This window comes from Leiobunum rupestre, chromosome 1, assembly GCF_980474605.1.
Source record: "Leiobunum rupestre chromosome 1, qqLeiRupe1.1.hap1, whole genome shotgun sequence".
In the NCBI taxonomy this organism is placed as follows: Eukaryota; Metazoa; Arthropoda; class Arachnida; order Opiliones; family Sclerosomatidae; genus Leiobunum; species Leiobunum rupestre.
The window spans coordinates 86,735,382-86,754,404 of NC_143384.1; the positions used below are offsets into that span (position 1 = coordinate 86,735,382).

General features: G+C 35.3%; 2 protein-coding genes across 2 annotated transcripts in view; one reads left to right on the top strand and one right to left on the bottom strand.

Annotated features, from left to right (window-relative positions):
* The window catches only part of LOC149968665 (uncharacterized), a 384,171-nt gene that overhangs the window by 364,752 nt on the left and 396 nt on the right, over positions 1–19,023 (bottom strand). The window lies entirely within an intron of this gene.
* Positions 1–19,023, top strand: part of LOC149968674 (uncharacterized) — a 140,316-nt gene that overhangs the window by 65,258 nt on the left and 56,035 nt on the right. The gene's annotated exons all lie outside the window — the stretch shown is intronic.

Sequence of the window (19,023 nt, forward strand, 5' to 3'; positions counted from 1 at the left end):
CTAAAAATATTTACAATATTTACAAATTTTTATATTGTTTAACTTCTTTCATTTTTAAAAATGTAATTGCTTGACTTAAATAAAGCGTGAAAATTATTAGTTTCAAATGATATTTACAAATCTTATCAACTCTAAAGTCTGTTTGTTTTATTTAAAAAATAGGCTTGTTCACTTTCGATTATTTAAACATTTAACAATTTTTATTTAACTATTGGTTATTTAAATAAATACCACTTTTATTCAAATAAATGCTTGGTTGGGTAAAAAACACAATTAAATAAGTTAAAATGATATTCTTTTTACCAACATTTTTTAAATAAATCGGAAAATTTGTGGATAAAAATTAATCGACTGCCGAACAATAGAAGCAATTCTAATTTAAATGCGTATATTTAAATAGGAAAAAATGAACGATTCGATCGGAGGCATATTATTAATTTAACGTATTGAACGTAGAGTAGGAGGCTTTTGTAGTAATTACTACCTATATTTGCATTTCAGAAATCTATTTTAACATATTGAACGCCAAGAAAAGAGGCTTTTGTAGTATTTACTACCTATATTTGCATTTCAGAAATCTATTTTAACATATTGAACGCCAAGAAAAGAGGCTTTTGTAGTATTTTTCCTCCTATATTTACATATTGGAATGTAATTTAACGTATTGAAGGTAAAGTATAGAGATTTTGTAGTATTTTACTACCTATATTGGCATTTCGGTGGTATATTTTAACGTGTTGAATGTAGAGTATAGAGAGTGTTGTAGTATTTTTCTTCCTACGTGACTACACCGGAAACGTCTCTGTGTTATTCGCTTTAGTAATCAAGCCGACTCTGAACATATGTTTTACTCTTTATTCTACGAGGTTTAAACATACACCATTTCAGTACATTCTTAACTTATTCCATACGCTATTTAAAACACATGCGATAAAGATAACGAGGAAACAAGTTAACTCTGAACATATATGTTATGCTCTATACGTGAAGGATGTTGTAAGCTTAAATTCATAATGGTTAATGTGTAGTATTTTTCTACCTTTTTACATTTTATAGTATTTCTTTATCTATATTTGTGTATCGGAAATGTATCGAACGTAGAGTAAATTTTTTTATATTTTCTTTATATATTTGCGTATCAGAGTTGTGTGTTGTCGTATTAAAAGAAGAAAAAGGAACTTTTCATAGTGTTATTCTACCTATTTACATATCGGAAATGTATTTATATTTTACCGTATTTAAAATATAGGTAATTGTTTTTATTGGCTTGACTTAAATAAAGCGTGAAAGTTATTAGTTTCAAAATGATATTTACAAATCTTATCCACACAAATTTAATTTAATTTTAATTTTAGTGTTTTATAGTATCTTTCTGACTATATTTGTGTATAAGAATTATATTTTACCGTATTTAAATATTAATAAAAGCGAATTGAAAGTTTGAAGAAAATATGAATTAAGTTCGTAAATAAAATCCTTTTATAGTACTTTGAAGGACTCTTAATACGTTTTCAACTTGAATAAAATTAAAAACAATAATCTAAGATACCCTTTAAAGTTAAATTCCTTTAGAGTTTATCAGTAAAACCACTTTAAGTATTTTTTCAATCCTTATACCTATATTTACATATTGGAATTGTTACAAAAGGTTCTTTTAAACGTAACTTAGTACACTAATTAAGTATTTTTAATTTACCGTAATTAAAATATAGGTAAGTGGTTTTTATCTTATTTTATACCTACGGAAGGGATAAATAAATTATAGCAATAAATTTTTGGAGTTTGGAGATGGGTGGAAAAAAAAATAAGGCTCTTCGTTTTTCCAACTGCTTTTCTGATGTACCCAAAAATGGACCAAAATAGACCAAAAGTACCCTTAAAACGACCAAAGTCACCATTTTCGGCCCTATGTACCCCATTTCGGACCAAAAGTACCCCAAACTGGACCTATTAGCTTTATTGTAATGTTAAACTCCCATAGAGATTCCCTTAAAAGAAAAAAACTTGCGGTCCAATTTTGGGTACATGAATTATTTCGGAGAGGGAATCCATGTTTTAAATTCAAATTAACCGCGCGCCCGGGCAATCCGCGCCTCCAAGGTAATTCGCGCACGCGCGCGCTATCTTCCTGCCTAGGTTATCCAGTATCATACAACTTACATAATTTCCACTTATTTCGTACGATAAAACGCGATCGAGATATTCGTTTTAAGAAATACTCGTGAGATTGGTTCAAGTGTCAAGCATATTTAAGTACTACAATGATATTAAAATGAAGTTTAAAAATATTTCCATTCTACTTTAACAACGAATATTCCATGACGTCAAAACACTCTTAAATTCAAATTAACCGCGTCCCCCGGGGTAATCTGCGCACGCGCCGCCCAGGTTATCACTTTTTACATCATTTCAACTTATTCCGTACGATAAAGCTTGATAAGATATACGTTCAAGTGTCTTTCGCGATAAGCGTAGATAAATGAACAAGTTGGCCTGGACACAATATGTTGATATACGAAAAAACACATCGTCGCGAGAAATACCCTAAATACATTGACTTTTCGACGATTTAACCCCCATTTCACCCCTTAAATCCCGGACCCCGATCCCGAACCTGACCCCGGGATCGATGCCACACCCTCACTTTCCTTCTACTGTCTTCTTTGCTGTGCATCTTTGAAAATATGATTACCCGTAAAAGTCTATCAGTTATCACAGGATTAGAAATGGGAAATGTTTGAAAATTGAAAAAAAGTTCCATTCCAGACTCGATTATAGGAAGTTGGTAACTTAGAATTGAATTTTTGGATGCATTTCCCATTTTTGTATTTAACCACCTAGAACCAGTTGGTTTAGGAATCATTTGCGAAAAATCGTTTTCATCATCTTTGCTTTCTTGTAGGGCTAAAATTAGTTTATTTACTGCTGCATTCGCAGCACATTCATCACGAACAACAGCTCTGCCTTCATAAATTCTGCATGCCATTGCTTTAGAACTTCCACCTTCGTTTGGTGATTGGAAGTTAACGTCCATTACAGCTAACGGTCGAATAGATTTCCCTCTTGGGCGACCCCATTCTTGTTTTTTGCTGGTGCAAGATATAGGGTCGTTGATTGCACATGGAGTAATAGGAGTGGTGTCTTCTTTTGTGAATTGAAGTTGTCGCAGAAAAGCAATTAAATGGTTGCAGGTTCCTGCCAAACCTGCAGCACATTCGCAATACCCATCAAGAACAGGATTACTGTGGCCCGAAACTCTTAATGCAGCTGCACAGAGATATGGAGGGTCATTTTTCCTTTTGCTGCGGTAGCATTTTCCCTTTACATAGACTATATCATTTTCCCTAACAAGAATAACAAATTAATAATGAATAAAGTTAAACTCTCAGAATTAGACAAACATACCTGTCAGTATTTGTAAACAACCGAGTCTCTATCCACATAGCCTTCAATTACAAAATTGTAGCTGCGCCTTAGCTGCTTTCTAGTGTTATTCTTGCTTTCATAATAATTAATAATGTGATCTTTAGTTAAAGTTAGTATAGTCGTTAAAGATTTCTTATATCCCGTTATTGGGAATATAAATCCACCGTTTATAACTGATTTTACATTCATTTGTATTTGAAAAGCTATTACTAACTACTAAAAATGTTATCTACTGATTTCTCAAACTACCAGGGTTTAAAAGCGTAGCAAATCGTAGTCATAGCAATGCTAGTTTTGACTTCATAGCATTTCATAGCATAGTAAGCACTATTTTGAAATTAAGTTTGCTATACTTTGCTACAGCAAGTTCAGTTCTTAAATGGTATTCGCTATGCTTTGCTATAGCGTTTTTCGTTTGAAAACTGAGCCAACTATACTATGCTATAGCAAATGACGATAAAAATATCTGTTTGCAATAGCATTTGGTTTTCAAAAATTAGTTTACTATGCTATGCAGTAGCATTATACGTATAAAACTTCGTTTGCTATGCTGTGCTATAGCATTTTTTATTCAAAAACTACGTTTTCTATAGCATTTTGGGTTCGAAAACCCAGTTTGCTATACTGTGCTTTAGCATTTCACGCACGAAAATCCGTTTTCTATGCTTTGCTATAACATTTTACGTCGATATAACTGATTTTATGCTAAGCTATAGAATGTATATTCATTCCTTGTTTGCTAAAAAACAATGTACATTTTTATATGACATTCCTATATTTATATACCATTATCATATTACTCTAGATAAATGACCTGTAAACGCAATGAAGCCATTCGAGGGGTCTATTCTATATAAAATTGTCCGTGGTGGATTAAGTACTACCTGGGCCCATAAGCTTAGGCTGTATTAGGCGCCCAAAATAATTTTTCTAGTTCAGCTTCGTCTTTGGTTCACCTTTTTTTTTTAAGATTCGGGTCCCAAAGTCTATTCAGCCTATTGGTTATTCCGCCACTGAAATCTGATATTTAATGTGATTCAATTTTGAAAAACAAAACTTTTTTATTATATGTAATACAAATGATATAAAAATATATATCATTGGTAATACCGCTGAACCGATAAATATGAACGATATGTCAGTGGAAAGTCATTAAACACTCTGGTTGGTGATACGCTGTCATTGATTTCATAGCAACTGCTGATGCGAGAAATATACACGTCAATAATTAGGATATTTAAATGTTACTGGGTCGCAATACCCGCTCGCTACACTTTTCTTGTCATTTGGAACTTTTGCTATTTCTCTAAGCTTTTACAACACAGAAATGTTTGAGTTGCGCAACCGATACAAAAATATAATAATTGTAATTTTTGTTAGTTTCTAATATGATTGAGGGGGTCTAATGTGTAATGGTAATATCGATATTTAGTAAAATGTTATACACATATAATACAATAATATTATTTCAAGATTAAACGCAACGAGAAAGTATTTCCACTTCGTTAATACGAACGCTGTCCACAACCACGTTTGGAATTTAGTTTCCCGCGTATAACTGCGGAAATTGGGCGAAAAAAATATGCTCAGCAATGAAGTTAGCAAAATAACTTCTCGCGTTTAAATTTCCCTATCAATTTGAAATAAAACTGAAGTATTATAGGGGACGTTTCTAAAACTTTACCTAATAGGTGAACGTATATTTAAATTTCACGTTCCCTGAAAGTAGGCCAATTTGAAAAACAAGGAGAAAAGATGAGGGTATAGACATCAAGACACGCATCCCCTCAATGTAGTAGACGAACAGTAGCTATAATCTCTACTCGAAATCAATGTAACCTGAACCAAGAAAAGGGGTCACCATTTAACATTCATATGCGTCCGGGAATTTGTTTTCACTTATCAATAGATGGAGGTAGTGTTCTGTCGTTACTTTAACGTCGATATTTCAAAGTGGTAATACCAGAAGTCTATAACAACACCCTTGGGGGGGGGGGAGGCGTATGGAACTAAATACCTGTGGCGGACGAGTACCGCATTGTTACCTTGCGTGCGAAGTTCTAGTCGTTGCGTACGTTTCTCTCCATAAAGTAACCCACTCACACAGAGTGGAAGGCTATCAGCGAAACTTGTGAACACTTTTCGCAAGCAACGTCTTGTTTTCGAGGCGTGAAATTAACAAGTTGGCCTAAATTTTATTTTTGTGATAAAAACATGATCATGATTATAATTTTATATGTTTTATTATGTTTAAAAGTTTTATTTTTCCAGAATTACACCTATTCTTTTCTGTATTCAAAACACGCAACGAGAGATGTCGCCACCTGCCGAAGGCACTGCTTTTAGGCTTCGTTATTTTTGGCAATTCTATCTTGAAAGCTGATTTTATCTTTTATGGCGAAACTCTGTTGTTCGCGATTTTTTACATGGCGGGTATTGCAAGTTTCATACTTGTGACTCTTTATCGGATAATGATTCAAGTACTAAATTTCGAATTAATTCTCAAAATATTGTTTCGGCCATTAACGAGACTGCGGCAAAAATTCGGAAAAGTATTTCACGTGAAGTAAAGCGTCGTTTAATATCCTTGAAAATAGACTCGGCGTCTCGATTATCCCGCAGTGTCTTCGGTGTTAGCGTTCAGTTTATGGATAATGGTAAAGTGTTATCGCGCATGCTATCTATGGTCGAGCTAAAGGGTGAGGGATCCAGTACTTCCGTTAAATTAGCTGATCAGATTATTGAGACTCTAAATATCTACGAAATTAACTTGGATCAAGTAATATCTATCACCTCAGATAATGGAGCAAACATGTTAAAGACGTCAAAATTATTATCTATGGGACTTGTGAGCGCTAACGACTTTCAGGGGGAGGAAAATAACGACGACTACTTGCGAAATATTCAAGAATTTGTCGAGAGTTGTCCCGGAACGAATTTGAAACTAGGACTGCTTCAACCTTGTCGCTGTGCCGCCCACACAGCCCAGTTGTGTGCGTGTGATGTAACTAAAGTAAAAGAAGTGAAATCATTCTTATTTCAAAGTCGCAATATTGTGAAGTTTTTGCGTTCCAACTCCAGTGGCTATAAACCACTCTTTGAAGCCAATTCCCTTCGTTTGCCAACATTAGATTGCGCCACTAGATGGGGTTCAACATATTTGATGATGTCAGATTTGTGTCAAGCCAAAATAATTTTGAGTGGCTTACACTCTATTACCGCAAAATCAAGCGCTGAAGACTTCGATAACACAAATGACTTTTGGACCTTCATCGAGTGTTACTGTTCTGTTTTTAAGCCCCTGCAAGACATAATTTTGAAATTTCAAGAAGAACGGTTAAATTATGGAGACTTCTACGCTGCGTGGTTAAAATGCAAGTTGCTAATGAAAAGAATTGTGGATGATCGACTACAATGTACCAGTGTTAATCAAGATTTTGACTGGGTGTTTCTAATCGGTTCGTCCCTCCTCGATTCGTTTGATAAACGTGAACCAACTCTCTTGAGCAACGATGGTTTTTACGCGTGCCTATTTTTGGATACCAGATTTCAGTCTTCTCTAAAGCCTACTCAAAGACAAATCGCGAAGGAATACTTAAAACAGTTATGGAAACAAATTCGGAAAATGAACCCAGACGAAATCGAACCGCATTCAGCAACCCCTAGTATTTCAGATCCACGAAGCAATGAAATTACGGACGACGACATTTTAGACATTTACTTGTCTAAATTTCGATCAACGAACAAAAGGAGAAAATTAGATGTTATGTTTCAAATCGATAACTTAAAACTAGAAAGTGTAAGTAGTAAAAGCGATGTTATCAAATACTGGCAAGATCGTAAAGAAAGTCACCCGGAAATATTTACACTATTTGAAATTGTTTTTGCAATACCCCCTACGCGAGTCACTGTAGAAAGGGCTTTTTCCGCTCTCAAGCTAGTGTTGTCAGACTTAAGAGGACGACTTAAAGTGGATTTACTAGAAGACATACTTCTAGTAAAATTAAACAGCGGTTTTATAGACGAAGCTATTGCAGTACTATTTCAAGAGAGGTCTGAAGATTCAGATGAAATATAAACAAATTAAGTGTTTAAAAGATATCATTTTATTAAAAAAAATGTTTTTGATTTTGGTGAAGAAAATAAATTTCCAAATGTGATATATAACATTGTTTTTGTTATTTCTGTTATTCAACTTTGAGATAACTAGCTCATAAGAGTAACCAGTAGCCATAGGAGCGTGCCGACCTTTGGTCCGGTGAGGTCAACTTATTTGTTTTACACCCTAAATCATTGCACCCCCTATAATAACAATATTCAAACCTGATAACAAGGGCTCGTTAGTTACATTTTCAATGTGTTAGTATAATTTTAAATATTTTCACCTATTTTCCTATAATATCATAGTTTTCCATTCTTATTATGATTTTCAATTTCTACTTTATTTACTGCCGAAAAGTGAAAAAATATATATTATTATTTCAAGGAAAAGTCACTGATGGAACCACCAACAATAAAATGGTTTATGAGGGTATATTAGGTCCGAGTAACAACGCGAGTGAACTTAAAGTTTTGCTGGCCTGTTGACGTCCCATTCCATTGTATTCTGAATTAATAACATAAAACCAAAAATGCTTAAAGGTTCGAAGAATGTGGGGTAAAAGCGTTAACCCATGGTAGGGCATCGCACTTGCATACATGTACTTCGTATCGACCGTTTATCTGCTGTTAAATTACACCACGTAATTATAGATGCCGCTTCGCTACAGAGAATGAGTTGCGTTGAAATATCTGTCGCCCCATATAAGTCAATTCCGAAAGTCAGTGGGGGGAAATTGGTATACTGCTATGAAGGGAAGATAGTTACCTCTCTTACGTCATGAAGACGTCGGTTCCGTCATTTCCCTCTAAGCTTAGGAGAATGGTGATAAAACTACGAATCAGAAAACGCTATGAGGTAGGGGGCAGGGGCGTCTTAAGGGTTTTGGGGGCTTTGGACAAAAACTAAGCTTAGGCCCTTTTTAAGGCGCGATTCGAGACATACTTTAGACAAAAGTGAAGGGAAGGGAAGAAATTTTAGGTAAGAACATACAAAACGCAAATTTTTAGATACACTGTAAATGAAAACATTGAAAAAAGTGCACTAATTCACTTTTCCCGGAAAAAAGAAGGTGTCCATCTGGATCAGAGGTTGCTTTGAACAAACTAATTTAAGAACGAGGGTGAAATAAAGCACCGTTTGGAAACTCTTATATTTTCTTAATTGTCTCTCTACTATCCCTAGTCAACATATAGCTTATTTACTGGTCCAAACAAAGTCATCGGGCCCTTTTAAGGGTCCCGGATATCATCGGACCTAGGACCTGAACATATTTGGGCCTTTTTACGGCCCTGGACATCATACGGACCACTGAGACCTGAGGGTTCCCCTTACGGGCCATGCACAACATCGAATCCTAAACATCATAGGGCCCCTATTCGAGCCCGGTGCATCATAGGGTGCTAAATAAGATGCATCTTTAAGGGGACAATTTGGCTCAATATATTTACAGTGTGGTTATCTATGTTTAAATAAACTTCAATATTGGGAATTACGATTTTTCCAATGCACTTTTTAATTATCATAAATAGTTACTAAAGGAAATTTAATTGTTACGGAAAATAATGTTAAATCTCGTTACTGTTGTCTATAAATCAAAATCTTTTACATGCGCCCCCAATGCCCATGCTTTAAGACGGCACTGGCCGCTATTTCTTTCTAATGCTAGGTAACCAGATGTAAGATTATAATTTCTTGTAATTTGTAACTAAGTATAGGTCATGGAACAGCAACATTACGTAAACTCGGTCTCTTCTGACTGAAAGATCAAAAATGGGGAAGGGATCGCTAGGATAGTACTCACCCGTGGACCCCTGCCGTAACAGTCCCCTATTAAGCCTGTTGGAGGGCACTATTTAACCCCCGCTCCGGAGATTTTGCCCCCTCCCTCTGCACAGCCCTAGCAACCGTTAATGGTCGTCTGCGTGACAACGCCTTTCAAAATCAAAATTTAAATGCTGAAGCTCCTCGTTTCTAATAGCAATTAATAGCAAAGTTCATCATTATAAAGCACTCAATTCTAAATAGCATAGCGAAATTAGCATAGAGGGCGTTCAATTTTCTACGAGTGAAGTATAGTTTAGTATTTCTAACCTACTAGTTTTAAGAGCCTAGCACAGAATAGCACTTCAGTTTTTTATTTCTTTAACAGTATAGCACAGCTTAGCATATTCAAAATGAATAGCAAAGCGCAGTTTAGCATATTCCGTATGCACCTTTTTGTAGCAAAGCGCAATTTAGTCTTTTCCTGCAATTTTTCTTTTACAGCATAGCATAGCAAAGTATTTTGAACGTTTTACTTTTTACAAGCATAGTATAGTTAAGCATTATATTTCTAACAGCATAGAACAGTTGAGCATTTTAGTCTAAACCTTTCTCATAGCAATAGCAAAGTATAAGCATAGCATTTAAAATAAGCAAAGCAATTTAAACCCTGCAAACTACCATGATTCCAAGGCTAATGCGTACGGAAGTCACCATACTTTCCGTCATAATAGTACCGACACATTTATGCGAAATACTAATTAAATTACATTCATCAATGCAAACGACGATGTCCGTCATGTTAAAAGTAGGTGTTTCTTTTAAAGTCTGACCAGGGGCGGATTGGGCAGGTGCGCTGGTGAGCGTTATCTCACGGGGCCGCGACCAAAATTACCCTTTAGTTCGACTTGGGGCCGCAAGCCTTCAGTACCCACTTCACGAAAAAGACGCCTGTCCGCCCCTGAGTCTGACTCTTGTACGCTACAAACGTTAATAATGCTCAGTGTTTCTCTCAGAAACGTTTCCTCGGGGGAAGGTACCTAGGCTCCGGGTGGTTTTTACCAGTCAAACGTGTGTGTGATGTCCATTGGCAAGCTCTTAACGCCCGGGAGGTAGAGATGCCTGAAAGAAACTCAGGCAATGCTTATTCAAACTAAAAACATAATAGAGACTTGGCACTCCGTAGCTTTGGCCATGGCCGCCATTGTGGTAACATTTTTCTACCTACGATAAAAAATATTGAAAACAAGTCGGCAAAGGCCGTAATATTAGTTCCACATGGATGAATTAATTAATTATTCTCTAAGCCTTGGCGCGTGTCAAAATGTTTAAGCATAACGTCAGACGTAAGCTTCTTTATCTGTATTGTAAGTTTGAGCTCCGTATTTCAAATCCCATAGGAACTACGAAGAAAATTCGCATACGCTCACTAACCCTTAATTGGCGCGGGTTAAAAGAGTTAAACATGGGGTCAGACTTCAGCTTCTTAAATGTATTAAAAGTTTGAGCCCCGTATCTCAAATCCAGTCAAGACTGCGTAAAAATGCTAAGCCTTCGTTAATTTAAAATTAAGTCTGGTAAAATATCCGCAATACCCATCCTAATAACTACATCAAGTTTCAAATCGCACGCGAATAGCGTTAAAATTAGGCCAAAACAAGCTAAGCCTTGGTTAAATTAAAATTAAGTCTGGTAAAATATCCGCAATGACCATCCTAATAACTACATCCAGCTTCAAAGTTCTACCTCAAATCGCACCCGAATAGCGTTGGCCATACACGGCTCCGATAAGTGAGTGTCACACTTATTTGTTACTTCTGGCCATACGCGGCTTCGATAAATAAGTGTCACACTTATTTGTTACTTCTGGCCATACCAAATCGAATATTTATAACGTCAAATAATTTGGTCGAATATTTTTAGAGTAAAATTTTAAGCCAGTTAACTGATAAAATACCAAATAGTATTTCGAATACCAAATAATTCTACGTATTTGGTTTTGAAATAACCAAATAGTTTGCATATTTGTCAAAAAAAATAAAAGAGTAATTGAAATCACTGTTCATTTTACTTGCAATAGTAAAATACTAAACCAAATGTATAATTTATATTTTATTTTATTTAATACATTTAGACTATAATACTGAACTTTTTCAAAGAAAACTTTTACAAACAAAATTTAAAATATACATTTTTAAAGTTTAACTACCCCAGGTCCAAGTCAGCTAGCGGCTTTTATTTTTTAATAACTACGAATTACAATTAAAATCAAAGGATCTGTTATATTTTTCATGCTTCGCAAACACTTCGTTAAAATCCCGAGTTTTTAAATATATGTAAAACACGAAGGAGCAGATCTTTTATTACAATTAAAAAAATAATATTTAATTTAATTTATAATAATTTTAAACCAATAATTTAGTGAACTCAAAAATTAAAAACTGAAAAACCCAAAAGGTTTCTTACTTCAACCTTTCTCCCAGTTATTAATTTTGTTTTGAACTTAGTTTACGTTTTAGTTTTACTTTGCTATTCTAGAAAATACCATAACCAAGAACACGCGAATAATCTAGCCAATAGGCGCTAGAATAAACTGCTTCTGCCTTTCGCTAAGAAGTTTTAATACACACGGTATGAATAATGGACGTACAAGTTACTCTTTATATGGTCCTTGCCGCTGACCGCTGTGCCCTAAAGAGAGGTGACAGAAATAAGCACTCGTTCGGAAATCTCACAGCGTTCGACTCTGATGGCCTTGAAACTCAACAAATTAGAAAAAGACCCGCGGTTATTCGACAGGGTTGTTGATTTTTTTTTATTTTTTTTTATTTTAATCGATTTTTTTTTATTTTAATCGATTTTTTTATTTTTTATTAATTTTAAGGTTTTTGTCACTTTTTAAAAGCAATATATAAGCTTATTGATATAATTTTTATTTTTGTATAAATAAAATTCAATAGTAGACAGTTTTATCATGTCAAAAAATATTTATTCGAAGAAATAAGTATATTTGTATCACAGGAGTAACCTTGAAAAGTAAAACTAATTACAGTGTGAGAAATAAGGCACTATCACAGGCGAATCGCCAGTTTAAAAATTAGCTGGGCCAGTTTAAAAATTAATTGCCTGGGGTGTTAGTGGCCCTGGTGACCACTTAATTAATTCTAAGTTCTTCCCTTCAAGATTTATAGTTCTTTATTTAACACTCCAAAATTTTGAAATACCCATAATAACTAACCTACTAAGCCTAAGCCCTAGCACATATTGTCAAGACTCAAGAGTAGATAATTGGACCATAAATGATGAAAGCCTGATTTTGAAGGTTAAAAATGGTAAGTGGCCAGTGGCCAGTTTTTTAATTAAACTACCTAGGCTCTACTGGCCACAAGTCCAGTTTAAAACAATTCCTTATTTCTCAGCCTGGAAGAGTCCATTATTTTCAAAGAACCAAAAATGAGGTAGGGAAGGGATCGTGGTAGTGATAGGTAATAGTGTAATATAATGACAATATTGGTCTAGAATATAATAATTCAATAGTAAATCTCTCATTTATGGAAATTCAATACCTTTTAAACAATCGTTTATAGGAACTGATTTAAATCAACGATTTTTAAAAAAAAATCATTTGATTAAAATCGCGATTTAAATCGCTGATTTAAATCAACTTGATTTAAATCAAACAACCCTGTTATTCGACCAGTTTGCAAACTATTTGAAAATACGAAATACTTTTTTCCTATCTTTTCGAATATTCGACTATTTGATCAAGAAAAACGAATATTCGTGAACTTTCCCAAGTGCTATTCGATTCGTCGAATCGAATATTCGATTTGGTATTCGATCGAATTATTTGGACTAACCAAATATTTTGCACACCCCTATTGTATAGATTAATAAAGGAGCAAGACAATGGAGGGCTGAAATATCCATTTTTTATCTGCTTGCTAAGCCTAGTGCTGGACTTCATCCAAGCATCTCTACATCTTTTCCCACCGAAGAAAGTTCTGAAATCTTACATGGATGTTTTAATGCCTCACTTTAGTACACCATTAGCTTGTAGTTGCAATTCTTCACTACCTCAAATATTATTAGAAAAATTCTTAATGCCACTTTTAACCAATTATGCTGTTGAATGTTGATACAACAGACATAAATGAAAAACGCAAAATTTTATATACTAAGTCTTTGTCTAGGAAAATTTTAAAAGTAATAAGTTAAAATTTTAAATAAATGAGGTCATGAGTATATGTGGTACTGAAACAAAAATTCCACACCCCAGTTTGGATTAGTTCCTAAAAATAAGTTATCATTTTCGCTCAAATTTTTTGGTTAAACCTGATTGCTACTGATTCTTTTATTATTTAAATGATAAACTTTAGTTTAATTTAGTGGTCACCTAATATTTATATATTTTTTTGTTTAAAAAATGCTTCGATGATTTAGCATTGTGATTTAAATTGTTCTTAAAAACGGTATTTGGAGAAACGTGATATTTTAGTGATAAAATTTAGTGAACGTTGTGATTTAAATTGTTCTTCGTGAGACATCTGATAACGTAAGTGATATATTTTTGTTCAAAAAATGCTTAATTTAGAATTGATTTAAATTGTTCCTGAAAATAGTATTCGGAGAAACTTGATACTGATAAGATATCTAAGATATCCTGGTTATATGCTTTAAGTGAACAAATTTGGTTTAATAAATGCTTATTTAGCATTATGATTTGAAATGTTATTAGGGTATTTTAAGAAATCAATTATCAAATATGTTGGAAAAAACACTTGTTTCGTTAATTTTTAATGTACTAAATATTCTATTAAAATGTTTTTATCAATTATATTTGCAATAACATTACTTTCTCCCTATTATTTTAGATAAATAAAAAACCTAATGCCAACAACACGATTATAATTAAAATTTCAATCGAAAATACTAAAATACCTACGATTGGGTAAAGTCTTTTCTTGGTGCGAATTCAAAATATATTTGAACAACGCCATCTACCAATTTATAGTGTAGAGTTAGTAGCGTGCACAAGGCTCTATTAATAACGTAGGCATTGGTTTTTGGGCGTTTGTGGTTGTGAGCTACGTAGGACGTTTCTGCGTATATAAGCTCACAAAAAATAAACGCCTCCATGAACAATAAGAGAGTAAAATTGTAAATGTTAGGAGAGGTACAGAAATAAAAATAATGATTTATAGACCCTTTTCGGTTAAAAATATGGTCCCCGAAATATAATATTTGTCATTTGGAAAACAGAATGTATGGTTGAGTACATTACTAAATAAATGGATATAAAATTAGATTATAAGTAATATTTGCACCTTTAAGGCTTTAGCTTGCAAGAGCTCTGAACAGTTTTTTCAGTTCGGAGAACTGTTTTTGTTATAATTAGGTTTTTCCCTTGTTTTCAACCCGGTCGGCGTCTTGTGACCAAGTGTCAAACTATACCTAATATATATTACGTAACAATCTGAGAATTTAAGCTTCAATTTTGAAATGACGTTTTAGCGCGCGACACTACAGTTACAAGTCTTGGGCACACAGCCTTCTTTGCGTGCTTTTTTGACCATAACATGTGAAGGTATTTTCACGTGAAAAATGAATTTTAAAAGCCGTCAATGTCAGAGCAATTACAGACACCCCCTTTTATTTTAATAAACATAGATTGTAGTAGATTAAGGATTTTGTAATGAATGAATGAAATTTCTCTTCTTCCAACCTGACTGTGCTAGTTTACTATCTCTCGTCATTCTTTCGGACGCAGCCTTTAAACAAGGTATGTGCTTTTAATTTGGTTTTTGCCCCCGCTCTCGTACAGACATGGGCACAACTCGAAGTGAAATATCGTGAGTGGTTTCGCCGCCACCACTTTTTCCCACTCCACTCTCCGAAGAAAAACTCCACTCGGAGGAGTGCTGTTTTTAACTTTACGTAGAACAGCTCCACTCGCGAGAGTGGGGATTTGTAAATTTTTGTACAACAGGTCCACTCATAAGAGTGTAGTTTTTAGCTCCATTCGTAAGAGTGGAGGTTTCCCCTTTTTTGTCACTCCCCGAGCTTGCTCGCAGGAAAAGAGTGGAAATAGTCAAGGTCAACATTTTCACTCTTTTTCGATTTTTGGGACTCTTAAAAGAAGGCGGGAAATTTTTAATTTTTCGAGGGAATGAAATATTTAAATTGGGATTCTTTTCATTTTATTATTTATTTATAAAGCCATAATTTGTTTATAATTCCTATTTTGCGTGTATATTAACAAATATTTCAAAACCCTTGTCAACCTTAAAAAGTGATAATTTCAATTTATTTGGTTGATAATTTAAACTTATTTGGTTGATAACTTCAATTTATTTGGTTGATATTTTCAATTTATTTATTTATTTATTTACACCAGTACCTTTGCAGATTCTAGGCTTTCGTCATTGGGCGCGAAGTTTCCGCCGATCCGCGGTTGAGCCGAAACACGTATAGGTGGTGGCGTCAGAGCCGGGGGTGGACAGGGGCGGGTGGGTTTATGAAATCCTCGAATTTCCATTTCGATTTACTAATAGGTAATTTGTTTTGCCCAAGTCCTGTTTATAGAAAACATATGTTTCAAAAACACTCGCGAAGAGTTAGAAATTTTGAATAGCAATAACATGTCCGTTGAATAACCCGCCGAAACCTCTTCAAGGTGGTTTGACGTCGACACGCGTAGACAATAAGGCTGTGTCCAGGAAATGGTTGGGGATAGAAAACCAAATCGAATGTAGAAATCATGGCGGGTTAAAATTGCGACATTATCCTTCGGGAGACCGTTATAAAAAATGGGATGGAGCTACCCCTTCACTTTTATTTTGAAAAAAGTGGTCGGTGACTCTTCCTATAGTCAACTAATGGTTCAAGGTCATTCAAAGTTTATCTCGAGAACCGATGGTTCCAATTTAAAAGTGTGTACATTTAAATTTTAAGTCTAACTGTCTTTAATCCGTTGCAAAACACTATGAGGAAAACCTTTCAAATTGGGACCATTTCTCTAAATCCATTAGCTTCCGATATAAACTTTGAATGACCTTGAACCATGAGTTAAGGGTCATCCAAGTTGGCAATTTATTAAGACGCCTTATCAGATGGCAAATTTTGATACTATAGCATTAATATTATTCGAGTTAATAGCCCTTTAACCTGGTCTCAAGTAACATTATTTTCATCACGACCTTAATGTTTTTGTCTAAATACCCAAGACTTGTTATCAGTCAAATTAGGTGGTTTCAAAGTTATTTACACCTAAAATGCGACGGGGAACACTTTTCTGTTCGAAATCAATTTTGTATCTCTAAAGGTTCTCGAGATAAATTTTAAATGACCTTGAAAAAATGGTTCAAGGTCATGGTAATTTCCGTTGTCAAGTGACCCTCTGCACGTTCTGTGTCCTGAAAGTTTAAAATTTGTAGCTAAAAAACGCTTTGGGCCCATTCGACCGAGATCCCATTCGTTCGAAAACGATTTAACATTGAGTTCCAATCGATCGAAAATACCCCAATTGTGCGGTTTACAGCCCAATTTTGCACCTAACCTAACCTAACCTAGCCTATACTACCTCCAAGTGACATCATGGAACCCCATGGCAGAAGTAAAAAACAAAATAAAAAGTCCCAATGAACCGAATCCGCCTTTTTGGCTATATTTTGGAAACATATTGAATTCGGTCGAATGGGATTTCGATCAACTGGGAATATACCTTTGCTTTCGGCCCATTCGACCGAAATCCCATTCATTCGAAAACGATTTAACATTGAGTCCCAATCTATCGAAAATACCCCAATTGTGCGGTTTACAGCCCAATTTTGCACCTAACCTAACCTAGCATATAACTACCTCCAAGTGACATTGTGGAACCCCATGGCAGAAGTAAAAAACCAAATAAAAAGTCCCAATGAACCAAATCCGCCTTTTGGGCTATATTTTTATCAAATGGGAATATACCTAAAATACATTTGGAGTTATTGTCCTTTAGTTAACACCATGTATACACATATACCAAGAACGTATATATGTATAAGAACGTTGAACGATCAAATTGGCGCCTGGTGCCATGATTTAATCGGTTACAGAATAACCTCGCCCCAAAAACCGCGTGCTGCGGGCGCTAAAGGTTAAAACCGTTTAGGGCGGAGTTATTCTGAAAGCGATTAAATCATGGCCCAAACGATGCCTTTTGTTCAACGTTCTTAAACATATATACGTTCTTACATATACATACAATATAAGAGTCCTTTGTGGAAAATTGTTGACGAAACAACCTCGTTATGCCGAAGTTGCACAACGTAAAGGGGCCCCTCCCACGGGCCCCATTGGCACTACTCCTCCAATATTGCTGAGAAGCCCAAGGGGTCTCAGCCCCATTTGCTGCCATATGGCCATGTAATCCTAGTGAAATCTACGGATACAAAAACATCTACTGCTGACTTGAAAAAGTCATTATGCACCGAAATTGTGCCTTGGAAGCATAAAATCGCTGTCCAGTCTATTAGACCAGGACGTACTGGTTTGGTGGTCAGCTGCTCTACGACGGAGGATGCCATTGTTAAATAAAAAAAATTAACAAAAACAGTCAGGACTAGCTACCCTGTTTTAGCAAAACCCAAGATCATTATCTTTGGGGTCGATGGTACCATAGAGAAGGCGAACGTGAGTTCCCTCATTTTGAATCAGAAATGCAATTTTATTTCTTTAAAGCAACTCTTAGACAAAGGAACACTCTAGGTGTGGTACGAATGTGTTCCGCAGCGGCTTGCATTCTTGCCGATGAATCTAACTCTGATTCGAGTGGAGTTACGTAGACAAGATCTTTCATCCATCTCCACCGGAAAAAGTCTAGTGGGTTTAGTCCAAATCTTACATCTGTTGCGCCTGTTTCACATAATCGACGATGAGCATTTACGAAAGCTCGTGGGTTCGGTATACACCGTTTGGATACCTTTCACGGTAAATTCGTTAAGCAGCATCTGCATTACCATCCGATATTCCATACGTAAAATGAATGTCAGCCAGTTCTTCAATAGTGTAACAGTAACACTCAATTACGAGTAGTAATTTCACAATGAATGAGAAAATTCGCCAACAAACCTTAAAATAACTAATTTAAGCCATGACTTAAAACAATTGGTCTACTGAATCGTATCACCCTGGCTAAAAAGGTAACTAAATCTTAAACTAGACCATAGTGCCTTTCCTTTAAAGTATAAGTTTTTATCCAAAATTCGAATTAAGCGCCGGAAATTTCCAATTTCCCACCCAGAAAAATAGTGGAAGTGATGGCCTTGATTTATTTAACTCTTTCACCGAGAGTGATAATAGCAGAAAATGTTTTTATCACTCTCGCTCTATTGCGGAAGTTATTCCCGGACTAGAATATTTACGCCACTCCCGCTCTTGAGCGGTATAGTGAACTTGAATCGTTTTCGCCACTCTCACTCTTGAGCGGGAGTGTAATAGAATTTATTTCGCCACTCTCACTCTTCAGCGAGAGTGGACTAAAAATGTTTTTTGCCACGCTCACTCTTGAGCGGGAGTAGTCTATAATTTTTTTCCACCACTCTCACTCAAATCCTTAGCAATCACTCGTGATTTTGCCCATGTCTGCTCTCGTAAAAACATCGGCATGCCCCTGTTAGCAGCCGTCATCATCCGATACCGCTTTGTCTTAGTTCTGGGCTTGGAAGCAAACGGAGCGCGAATATCTGAATATT